Source organism: Peromyscus eremicus, chromosome 4 (assembly GCF_949786415.1).
Source record: "Peromyscus eremicus chromosome 4, PerEre_H2_v1, whole genome shotgun sequence".
In the NCBI taxonomy this organism is placed as follows: Eukaryota; Metazoa; Chordata; class Mammalia; order Rodentia; family Cricetidae; genus Peromyscus; species Peromyscus eremicus.
In genome coordinates this window covers 32,662,185-32,674,822 of record NC_081419.1, presented here as the reverse complement: position 1 = coordinate 32,674,822, position 12,638 = coordinate 32,662,185, and the positions used below count along the sequence as shown (strand labels likewise).

Below are 12,638 nucleotides of genomic sequence, written 5' to 3'. Positions count from 1 at the left end.
ATAGATAGATAGATAGATAGATAGATAGATAGATAGATAGATAGATAGATAGATGGATAGACAGACGGATAGATAGACAGACAGATAGATAGATAGATAGATAGATAGATAGATAGATAGATAGATAGATAGATAGACAGACAGATGGATAAATCTATCTCCCAGTTCCTCCCCTCATCTCCTCTCTGTCCTGCCCTCATCCACTCTTTCTCTGTTTCTCTCCAGAAAAGAGCAGTCCTCCATGGATATCAACAAAACATGGTATATCAAGTTGCAGCAAGACTAGGCACCTCCCCTCGTATTAAGGCTGGACAAAGCAAACAGTATCAAGAAAAAGGTCCCAAAATCAGGTAAAAAGAGTCAGACAGAGACAGACACTGTTCCCACTGTTAGAAGTCTCACAAGAGGAACAAGCTACACACCATAACATATATGCAGAGGACCTAGGTCAGTCCCAGGCAGGCTCCCTGGTTGTCATTTTAGTCTATGTGAGTCCCTATGAGTCCAAGTTAGTTGATTTTGTGGATTTTTGTTTGTGGTGCCCTTGACCTTTCTGGCTCCTACAATCCTTCCTTCCCTTCTTCTGCAGGATTCCCTAAGCTCTGCCTAATGTTTGGCTGTATGTCTCTGCATCTGCTTCATTTCTTCATTTTAACATCTAATAATTCATTTTGATCCATTAGGCTAAATAACACCCATAAACAACAGTTCTTGGATTTTCTGTTTTAGAACATATTATTTGACCCCTTGCTTTAAAAAGTATACTTCTCTTAGCAGTTATTAGTTGACTGCTGTTCTTTGTTCAGGGGTACAACTCTGTGAATGTTCCCCCTGTCACATTAACATGTCCATTGATATTGCCATTGTCCCAGTCCATTTCTGCAGCCATTTCTAGGAGATAGCCATTTTATAGAAGACTTCTTGATCCTCTGGCTCTTACAATTTTTTAACCTCCTCTTCTGCAAAGTTCCCTGAGCCATAGATGCAGGATCTGTGATGTAGAGTTATCCATTGGGGCTGGAATCACTCAATTCATTGGTCTCTGCATTGTGTCCACTTATGGTCTTCTGTGCTGATCTAAAAAAAATAATAATTATGCTTTTATTTCCTTCTACCTCACTTTTTCTCCCCATCTCTCACTGTATTAGATTACTATTTTTGCATTTCAATATTCACCATATTTAAACTGTGCACTATATCCACACTTCCTATAATCACCATGCCTAATTCTAATATAAATATAACTTTACCTACCTATCTTCTAATACTAGCTTTCTTATTTCAGTGATCTTTCTCATAACTTGCCTTCCAAGAGCTTCATTTTTATCATGTTTTTTCAGGCTTAACTGTGCTGATTTCCCTGTTGAATCTTTGACAATATTTGTCTGTGATCTTTTATCTTTGGTAAAATTTTTGAAAATCATGGAGTCACACTTTTTCCTTCCAAACACAAAATGTTCCATAATGTTCTCATTAAATCCACCACATCTGATACATGCTAAGTATGCTAACATTTCTTCTTTTGCCCTAAGAGTTATTTTCAGATCCTTGAAAAACATTGGCTTGTCTAAGATATAGTTTGATGTATCTTTTCCCTCATATATATCATGCCCTTTATCATTAGTTTCCTTTATTTCAGTACAAGATGTTTATATTCCCTGTTTTAGTATCATTTATATGGTTCATGTCAACTTACTTTTCCATTGCTGGGATACAATAGCATGACCAACGACACTTATAAAAAGAAGCTTCCAATTTGGCTTCTGGTTTCACAGGGTAGGGATCTATGATGGTGGACTGAAGGAACAGCTGAGAGCTCACATCTTGATTCATAATCACGAGGCCAAAAGAGAACACTGGGAATGGCCTGACCCTTTTGAAATTTCAAAGCCCACCCCCAGTAACACACCTCCTCCATCAAGCAGATACCTTCCAACCCTTTCCAAACAGTTTCAACAACTGGGGACCAAGTATTCAAGTATATGAATCTATAGAGGTCATTCTTATTCAAACCACCACATTCTACTCCCTGGCACCCACAGACTTGTGGCCATATCATAATTCAAATTTTACTTAGTCCAACTTCAAAAGTCTCTGTAGTCTTTAAAACTCAGTTTTAAAGTCTAAAGTCTCTTCTGAGACTCGAGACAGTCTCTTTATTGTAACACCTTGTAAAGGTAAAAAGAAAATAATATACTCACAACATGCGTATAATATACATTACCATTCTAAAAAAGAGGAATTGTGGCATAGTGATAAAAATACAACCAAAGAAAGACCAAAATTCATCAGGGCAAACTGTAAATCCCACCACTCCACGTGTTACGTTAAAGGGCTTTGATGACTCTGCTCGTCCAACTTTGCTGCCTGTAACATATTTCTCTCTCTTGGGTTTGTTCTATTCCTCACGTGCAGCTTTCCATGGCTGATATCCAATATTCTGGGCTCTTCAACGTCTTGGGGTCTCTAATGTAATCTAGGATCCACTTTCACAGCTTTAAAAAAAAGGCCTCCATGCAGGGATTCTCCTGGCATGCACCTGGCCTCAGAAGCTCCCCTTAACCATGGAGGAAGATTCCACAATTCCTTTACTCATATATCTTTCATGATTCTAGATCCAGAACAACATGGGCAGTTGTTACTTTTTAGGAGCAGAAAGTCCCTTAGGTCTTTTCTCTTCTCAAGTTGGACTCCTAGTGGGGTGAGTTCTTGCCTTAAGGTCTCCCTTCCCTTTATTTCATTTTAGATCGGGCCTCTCTTCAGTCTTCTTATCTCTTTCATCATAAGCCTTAGCTCCAACATTAACTTTCCTGGTCCTCTTTTTTTCTTAAAACTGTATGTTTGCATTTCTTTTTCCCCCACTTGTCCCTTTTCATTATAAACCTGCATCAGAGTGATTACTAATGACCATATAACGGAGTCAGTATTAGACTATCTTGAAATCTCTCCACCAAGGAAATTAGTACATTAGTTTACAATTTAGCCTCAGGCGGATTCTTAGGAAAGGGGCAGAAGGCAGTCACTTTCTTTGTCAAGATATGAGAGTGGTCTATATCCCAGCTGCTAATATTGTTCACCTTGGAAATCTCTTGATCTGGACCTCCATAGTAATCATTTCTCTCAGCACTACTGTTTTCAAAGCTCCTACTAAGATGACCCATTAAGCTTTGTTTACAGCATTCAATTTGTTTCGTAGTCCAAAGTCCACAGTCCTAATAAAACAATGGTCAGAACCCTCATAGCAATAGCCCACTCCACTGTGCCAACTTCTGTCTTAGTTACTTTCTTATTGCTAATCGTAAAACACCATAGCCAAGGCAACTTATGAAAAACATTATTAATTTGGCTTACAGTTTCAGAGGGTTTGAGTCCATGATGACAGAAGGCAACAGCTGAGAGCTTGCATCTTGATCCAAAAGTAAGTGTCAGATAGCACACTTGGAATGGTATGAGTCTGTAGAAACCTCAGAACCTGACCCCAGGGATACATCTCCTCCAACAAGGCCACACTTCCTAATCCTTCCCAAATAGTTCTACAAACTGGGGACCAAGTATTCAAATATGTGAGTCGATGTGGGACATTCTTATTCAAACCACCACAATTCACCTGATCTCTTCAGAAATGCCTACTGAAAGTTATTGGGAATATTTTCTTTGTGTGCAAATTAAGACTAAGGACCCAAACCAAGCACAGGAAACTATACCCATCACATTTTAAGTTCTAATAAGCAGCAGTTTTGTGTACAAGACATCTCTCTGCTGAGCTACTTGACCAGAACTGTTTAGATTGGGGACAAATACTCCCACTCCGTTAGTGTAAGAGTCAAATTCAGGAGAAAAGACAGCACTTTCAGGTGAGCTGGTATAAAGGAAGAAAAGTAATTTTCTCATTCTGCCAAAACACCATGAATGGCATAGAGATGAACTTCAAAGACACTAAGGAGGACACTCATTTTCAGAAGTGAGTATGTATATTATTACCTGTTAATACACACAGAATGTACAGATTGTTTTTACACCTTCATTTTTTTTGAGAGGATCTCTACTGAACTCAGGGGTATCCATGAGGTTGTGTTTTTTTGTGTCTATCCAGTATTTATGCTTCCTAACCAGAAGAAGATCCTACCGCGTGGAGCTTTTTTGTGGGAATCAAGTTCTCACACACCCATGTAAAACCAGGGCAGAGCTTAGCCACAGGCTCTGCCCTGGACTTTGAATCTGGAGCAAGTGATGTAAGGCAAGGGAAGGTCTGGGATCACTCCTGGGGGAGTTGGACATCAGCATGAAGTCACTGCTAGTCTTGTGCTGAACACTCATAATGAGGATAAACTAATATTTTTCTTTGTTTTTCATATATCATATTAACTTTAAAAAATATGTATTTCGTTAAGATCAAAACATGACAATAAACCTGCAAAGCACCTCATATATTTCTTCTCTTTTCTTGGCATCATAAAAAAAGAATAAGCATAATTTTCTTTGTAGCTAATGGATGCCAAAATAGCAATAATCCTTCTGAATAATTTAAATTAGGTGACATATAAATGAGGTTATGTATTCCCAAATTAGATTTCTCTAAGTTTGTTCTATTAGTATTATTAACTTTGCCTTGGCATTGAGTAGCTAGGTAAAAGTGGCTGTACTCATAAGCCCTTCCTACTTCTAGGATTAATTCTATCAAATATCTGCACATATTACCTCCCCTTCATAAGTAATTGAAGCCCCCCAATATTTTATGCATTTTTCAAAGAGAATAAAATTCACCAACTCCACATACTCTTATTTTAGAAGTTCTGCCCCATTGTTGTGAGGATATAAAATGTCAGGCACTTGTTTGAAAACACAGGCTCCTGTCAATAATTCAACTAAATGACAGAACAATTGATTCTCTGGTAAGATTTAGAAACTTTTGCTTCAGTAAAACCTGTTTCTAAAACACCTCTATTTCTCAAGCATTTCCACGAATTCTCTTCTTAAATAGTCCTGTTGTCATCTTGCAAAACCATCTCAAATCTTGTTACCTTGACAACAAGGTGGTATATCATGCACTCTGAAAGACCCAAAGACACCAAAGACAGCACAGGCAAATTTACCCTTCTTGCTCTCCAAGAACTCATATATGGAAGACGTGCAGCAGAATATTAAAACCTTTACCATAAACTTCTGGAAATGTTAAAGTGATTTTCTTGTTGACATTTCTCAGAGATGCCAAAGTGTTTTATGTAACAACACATAGAAAGTGCATGTATGTGTCAAGCCGAGTTATAAACCTATGAAATTAAAATGCAAATTTCCCTAGTCCTCTGAATGATACACTCTTATCTCCATTTTTATGAATAATGAAACCAAGACATAGAACATATTCAAGACCACGAGCTATGTCAGCTTTCTCTTAGCACAAGAAATATTGGAGATAAATCAACTCACAGAGAACTGCTTATTTTAGCTCACAATTTTGGAGGCTTCAGTTCCATGATTAATTGGCCCCATTGCATTGGTTCTGTGATAAAAACTGTCTATCATGGTGGCAGCACCTAGTGAAGCAAAACCACTCAGCTCACAGCAGTCAAATACAAGAGAAAAAAGAGGAATAGGGCAGAGTCCCACTATACTACAAGGACAAGATGCTGATGATCTAAAGACTTCCCCTGGTCCTTGTTTCTTAAAGGTCCCCACACTTCTCAGTGGTGCCATGAGCTGTGGCCCATGCTTTTAGCATGGGGACATCTGAGGGACACTTAAGATCTGAGCTATAGGTAAAGATCAGAATCTGGCTCCAGTTCCTGGTAGCTGGAATCCCTTATATGGTACTGAGTTACATGGTGTCTGTATATGAATGAAGAATAGTGCTGAAGTTGGCATATAAATCAACTAACTATCATAGTTGGTGAAAAAAAGGAAAAACTAATACTGCTTTCGTAGCACAAAGAGAAATATCACATCAGAGGCACAAGGCACCCCTACTTGTGACTCAGCCATGGTGCTTTGCTCTTTCTTACTCCTATTACATGTGAAAGAAGTGAAATACAGAGATCCTTCACATATTTTGTCTTATTTTAATAGCTCTAGCAGAATAAGCTCCTTTATTTCTGCTTAATGATGTGAAACCCAGCATAAGCAATCTAAAACCATTCAGAGGCAAAGGCGGAATTGAAGGCAGCCTGGTGGTTCCATCATTGACTACCATAGTTTTTACCATATTTGTTACCATTGGAAGTACAAAAGCCATAACTAAAGAGAAAGCTTTTACAAGCCATTGGATCTGCCTCCTTTGTTTCAGATGCCACACCTTCAGTATTATGACATCCATATGGTCCAGGCAGCAGACTCAGTCAAGAGTCTCCTGGATTTCAATGCTCATTGTCTACTGTTCATTTCTAGAATGTCTATATTGGGTTTCTTTTTTAATATTTTAGGACATTTTACTTATTTCTGTATTTTTTTCAAAGTTTCAAATACACATCTTCTCCCCGCTTGGATTATTTTATTTTATTTAAATTTTTTTATTCATTTTACATACCAACCACAGATCCTCCTCTCTTCCCTCCTCCTGCTCTCCCCCAGTCTCTTCTTACCCATTCCCCATCCTCTCCTCCAAAAGGGTAAGGCCTCCCATAGGGAGTCAGCAAACCTTGGTACATTCAGCTGAGGCAGGACCAAGCCCTCCCCCCTACATCAAGGGTAAGCAAGGCTTCTGACTGTAAGTAAGAGGCTCCATAAAGGCATTTCATGCACCAGGGATAAATCCTGATCAAACTGCCAGGGGCCCTTGAAACAGACCAAGCTACACAACTGTCTGTACTACCCCAATAGTGGAGAGGGTGCCTGAACTGGCCTACACTGGTAATCAGATTGGTGAATACCCTGTCATTGTAGAGCTTTTATCTGTGGTGATAATTTATTTGTGCTGAAATGTTGTGATATTTTATTTGTATGTAGATAAATAAAGTTTGCCTGGAGATTGCTTGGAGATCAGAGGACATAGATAGCCAGCCATAAACAAAAGCGAGGCAGTGGTAACACAGGCCCTTAATCTGATCACATGACAGGCAGAGCCAAGCGTGGTGACACATACCTTTTTTTTTTCTCTTTTTTTTATTTATTTTTCTTTATTAAGAAATTTTCTACTCACTGCACATACCATCCACAGATGCCCCCTCCTCCCTTCTCCCACCCCCCAGTCCTCTCCAAGCTACCCCGCATCCCCACATCCCCCAAATCAAGGTCTCCCACGGGGAGTCAGCAGAGCCCAGCACACTGAGCCTAGGCAGGTCCAAGCCCCTTCCCACTGCACCAAGACTGTGCAAGGCGGGTGACACATACCTTTAATCCCAGTACCAACCATAGAGACCTGGAGGTCTGTATAGACAGGCAGTGATGAGGAAGTGAGGTGGCTAGGCTAAGAGCCAATGAGAAGGCAGAACAGCAAGGCAATAAAGGCACAGGTTAAGATAGAAAGAAGCTCACTTTAGAACCTGTGGGGTGGTGAGGTAAAGTTAGCTGGTGGCTATTCCTATTTCTCTGATCTCTATGGCTTTCACCCTTGTATTTGGCTCTGTGTTTGTTATTTATAAGACCGTTTAGAATTTTGTCTACATTCATCCAATGACTGATGGCAGTAGATGCAGAGCACTAGGCCGAGCTCCGGGAGTCCAGTCAAAGAGATGGAAGAAGGATTATATGGAGGGTGGGGGTCAAGATCATGACAGGGAAATCTACAGAGACTGCTGAACCAAGATCATAGAAACTCATGAACTTTAGACCAATAGCTGTGGAACGTGCATGGGACCGGACTAGGCCCTCTGCATACAGCAAACACACATCTTAAAGGAAAAGTTAGTTACATGGTTTTATATAAATAAGTAAAAGATTTTTTTCCCCTTTTCATTGAACTTTAACCCTTGACTAAGGATTTCCAACTGGTTTTGTACAATACACAGCCAACTTTTGGAGGGCTTAATTTTTTATAGTATTTTTATTTTATAATTAACTTAATTTCACATATCAGCCATGGATTACCCCGTCCTCCCTCCTCCCACCCCCCATCCCTCCCCTCAAATCCAACCCCCACTCCCACCTCCTTCAAGGCAAGGTCTCCCCTGGGGCGTCAGCTCAGCCTGGTAGATTCAGTTGAGGCAGGTCCAGTCCCCTCCTCCCTGCACCAAGCCTGAGCGAAGTGTCCCAGCATAGGCCCCAGGCTCCAAAAAGTCAGCCCATGCACCAAGGACAGGTCCTGGCTCCATTGCCTGGGGCTGTCCAAACAGTTCAAGCTAATCAACTGTCTCACTTATCAAGAGGGCCTGGTCCAGTTCCATGAAGGCTCCTCAGCTATTGGTTCACAGTTCATGTGTTTCCACTAGTTTGGCTATTTGTCCCTGTGCTTTTTCCAATCATGGTCTCAATATCTCTTGCTCATACAATCTCTCCTCTCTCATTTCACTCCTGGAGCTCCACCTGGGGCTCGGCCATAGATCACTGTATCTGCTTCCATCAGACACTGGATGAGAGTTCTATCATGACAGCCAGGGTGTTAGGCCATCCGATCACCAGAACTTACTCATAAATGGAGACTAGATGTAAAACAAAGGATAACCAGACTGCAACTCACAACTCCAGGGAGGCTACCCAGTAAAGATGACCCTAAGAATGACACAGGGATCGCCCAATGACAGAGAAGTAGATGATGAGAACTACATGAGCAAACTGGGGGTGGGGTGGGGGGTAATGGAAGGCAAGGGTCAGGGGAAAGAGAGCTTAGGGGAGAGGGAGGTCCCAGCTGGATCAGGAGCAGTGTGGGAGAATGGAGAGGAAGATACCATGATGAATGAAAACCCCAGGGGAATAGGAAGAAGCAGAGTGCTAGAGAGGTCCCCAGAAATCCACAAAGATAACTCCACTGTAGACTACTGGCAATGGTGGAGAGAGTGCCTGAGCTTACCTGCTCTGGAAGGCTTAATTTTAAGGAGATATACTGCTAAGACACTTAGACTGACTTCTTAGGCAGGTTTAATTATTTTCCTTTTTATTGGAATAGATTAATTTTTCCATATATTATATACTGATTATGGCTTCCCCACTCCCAACTCCTCCCATATCCTTCCCACCTCCTCACTTCCCCTCCCATCCAAATCTACACCCTTTCCTTCTCTCTCTCATTAGATAACAAATAGGAAAGAAAAGAAAACAAACAGGCATCTAAGTATAATAATAATAATCTAAAACAAATAGAAAAAAGAGCCAAAAGAAACACAAATGCAGAGACACACATTTGCACACACAGAATTCCCATAAAAACACAAAACCAGAAACCATAATATATAAGCAAAAGACCTGTAAGGTAGAAATGAAAGGGAAAAGAATGCCCAAACAAAGCACTGTGAGACAAAAGACTCCAAAAAAACCACTGAGTTCATTTCGTGTTGGGTAACTACTGCTGGGCATGGGGCCTGCCCTTAAACGTGGGTTGTATCATGAGTGAGACTCCACTGGAGAAAACTAAGTTTTCCTTTGCAAATGGTTATCCATTGGAGATAGCTTCTGGGTGAGAGATGGGGGCTTGTGTCCACTTGCCCTCTCAGCAATGGGACCCCATCTGGCTTAGACCTATGCTGGTGCAGTGCATGCTGCCACAGTCTCTGTGAGTTCGTACATGCATGGATTCTGTTGTATCTAGAATGTCTGTTTGCTTATTGTCTTCCATCCCCTCTGGCTCTTAGAATCTTTCTGCCTCTCTTCCTCAGAGTCCCTTGAACCTTGAGGAGAGGAATTTTATGGAGACATCCCATTTAGGACTGAGTATTCCAAAGTCTCTCACCACAGTTGTGGATCCACTGTGGGTCTCTGTATTTGCTCACATCTGCTGTAGGAGGAAGCTTTTCTGATTATGGCTGAGAAAGAAAGAGATCTGAGCACAGCAGAATATCACAGAGTCATTTATTTTTTATTTGTTTATATTATTTATTGCTACATACCTTTAGCAGAACAATAATTTTTGGCTTCCCCCTAGGTCCTTGGCCTATTCTCAAGTTCTACACCAATGAACAGTGTTGAGGATGGGTTCTATCTTACCTTGAATCCAATCAGATAGTGGTAGGTTACTCCCACAGCTTGTGTGCCATTACCCAGGGTATCTTGCAGACAGGTCATCATTGTAGAGTTTATAGCTGGGGTGGTGTTTACCTTCCTCCTCTGGTACTATAGAGATTGCCTTCCTGCATCATAAACATTAGTTAGCAGAGGTGAAGGCTGTAGGTAGGCATCAACTTGACTTCTTCATGTTTAATGAGTCATGTAGGTGTTGTTTTCAGCAATAGGGCCTTATCATCAATGTGTGGAAAGCAACCAAAAGCCTTGGCAATAGCCTGTGATGTTCAGGGGTTTTCTGTGGTACCCCTTTGGCCAACAGTTCAATTAGATGTAATTACCAACACTGGAAGTTTCATTTGATGAAAAAAAAAATATATTTCTTCTTGGAGCATTTGTTGTCTCCCCTGTCACTTGCTGACTCCATTTAGATGTTCTTCCTGTAGGGGTGCAGAGATTTCCGTTCAACTCCTCGAATGCTGTTAAATTCAGCTGTCCCTCCCATCTTCCCTCCCTTCCCACCCTCCATACACCTCCTGGTGTGATCCTCTTTTTTCAGTTTCACCTCCTTGTCCATCCATATCTATTCTATTTCCCCTTCCTAAGGAGATCCTTCACTCCCTGTTAATCCCTTACTCTATAACTAACATCTGCAGTCATGTGGATTGTAACGTGCTTATCAAAGACTTAATAGCGAACATCCAAATATAAACAAATACATACCACAGTTGTCTTTTGGGTCTGGTTTACCTCACTCAGGATGACTTTTTCCAGCTGCAAATTCACCTGCAAATGTTATGGTTTCACTTTCTTAACAGCTGATTAATATTCAATCAAATAAATGTACAACATTTTCCTTATCCATTCCTTAATTGATGGACATTTAAGCTGTTTCCAATTGCTGCCTATTATGAATAGAGAAGCAATAAATATAGTCCAGCAACTGTCTCTGTAGTAGGATGTAGACTCCTCTGAGCATATGCTCAAGAATGGTATAGTTGGATCTTGAGGAAGTGCCACACTAATTTCCATAGTCACTGGACCAATTTATACTCCCACTAGCAGTGGATAAGTGTTCTCTTTACCACAAAAGTTTGATAACATGAGCTGTCATTTGTTTTATTGAACTTGGTAATTCTGACTGGAATAAGATGAAATCTCAAAGCACTTTTGATTTACATTTCACTGATGACTACAGATGTTGAATATTTTTAAGTGCTTCTCAGTCCTTTGTGTTTCTTCTTTTGGGAATATTCTGTTTAGATCTGTACCCCATTTTTTAATTGAACTGTTTGTTTTCTTGATGCCCAAGGTTCTTTTAAGTTCTTTATATATTTTAGATATTAGCCCTCTATTGCATGCACAATTAATAAAAATCTTGTCCCATTCTGTAGCCTGCCACTTTGTCTGAATGATAGTGTGTCTTTTTCCATATAGAAGCTTTTCAGTTTCACAAGTCCCATTTATTAATTGTTGATCTTAGTGCCTGTGCTATCAGTGTTCTGTTCAGAAAATCATCTTCTGTGCCAATGCAATTAAGGCTATTCCTGCTTTCTCTTCTATCAGGTCCGGTGTACCTGGTTTTATGTTGAGGTCTTTGATCCACTTGGATATGAGTTTTGTGCAGGGTGATAGATATGGATCTACTTACATTCTGGCTCATGATCCAGCAATGCTACTCTTGAGCATATAACCAAAAGATGTACATTCATACCACAAGGACATTTGCTCAACTATGTTCATAGCAGCACTATTTGTAATAGCCAGAACCTGAAAACAACCTAGATGCCCCTCAACCAAAGAATGAATAAAGAAAATGTGGCACATACACACAATAGAGTACTACTCAGCAGTAAAAAACAATGACATCATGAAATTTGCAGGCAAAAGAATAGAATTAGAAAAAACCATCCTGAGTGAGGCAACCCAGACCCAGAAAGACAAACATGGTATGTACTCATTTGTAAGTGGATATTAGATGTTAAGCAAAGGATAACAATCCACAACCCCAGAGAAGCTAGGTAAAAAGGAAGACCCCAAGAGAGACATGGATGCATGGATACCCCAAAGAAGAGGAAATAGATAATATCTCCTGAGTAAATTGGGAGTGTGGGGTGTGGTAAGGGAAGGTGGTAAGAGAACATGAGGGAATGGGATGGTCGAGTTGGGGAAGGAACAGAGAGGGACAGCAAGGAAAGAGATATCTTGTTAGGGGAACCATTATGAGGTTAGGGAGAAACCTGGTGCTAGGGAAATTCCCAGGAACTCACAAGAATAAACCCCACTAAGACTCCAAGCAACAATGGAGAGGGTCTCTCAACTGACCTTCCCCTGTAATCAGATAAGTGACTACCCTAATTGTCATATAGAAACTTCATCCAGTAACTGATGGAAGACCCAGCTATACTATTCTTAGATATATTTTCAAGATATGCTCTACCATACCACAAAGACACTTGCTCAGCTATGTTCATAGCAGCTTTATTCATAATAGCCAGAACATGGAAATAACCTAGATGCCCCTTGAGCAAAGAATGGATAAATAAAATATGGTA

General features: G+C 40.4%; 1 long non-coding RNA gene across 1 annotated transcript; it reads left to right on the top strand.

Annotated features, from left to right (window-relative positions):
• Window positions 1-3,890: 3,890 nt before the first annotated feature.
• On the top strand, window positions 3,891-4,426 carry LOC131908070 (uncharacterized). The gene is made up of 2 exons (XR_009378537.1): window positions 3,891-3,961; window positions 4,094-4,426. It is a non-coding gene; the product is annotated as an uncharacterized LOC131908070 (long non-coding RNA).
• The last annotated feature ends 8,212 nt before the right edge of the window (window positions 4,427-12,638 follow it).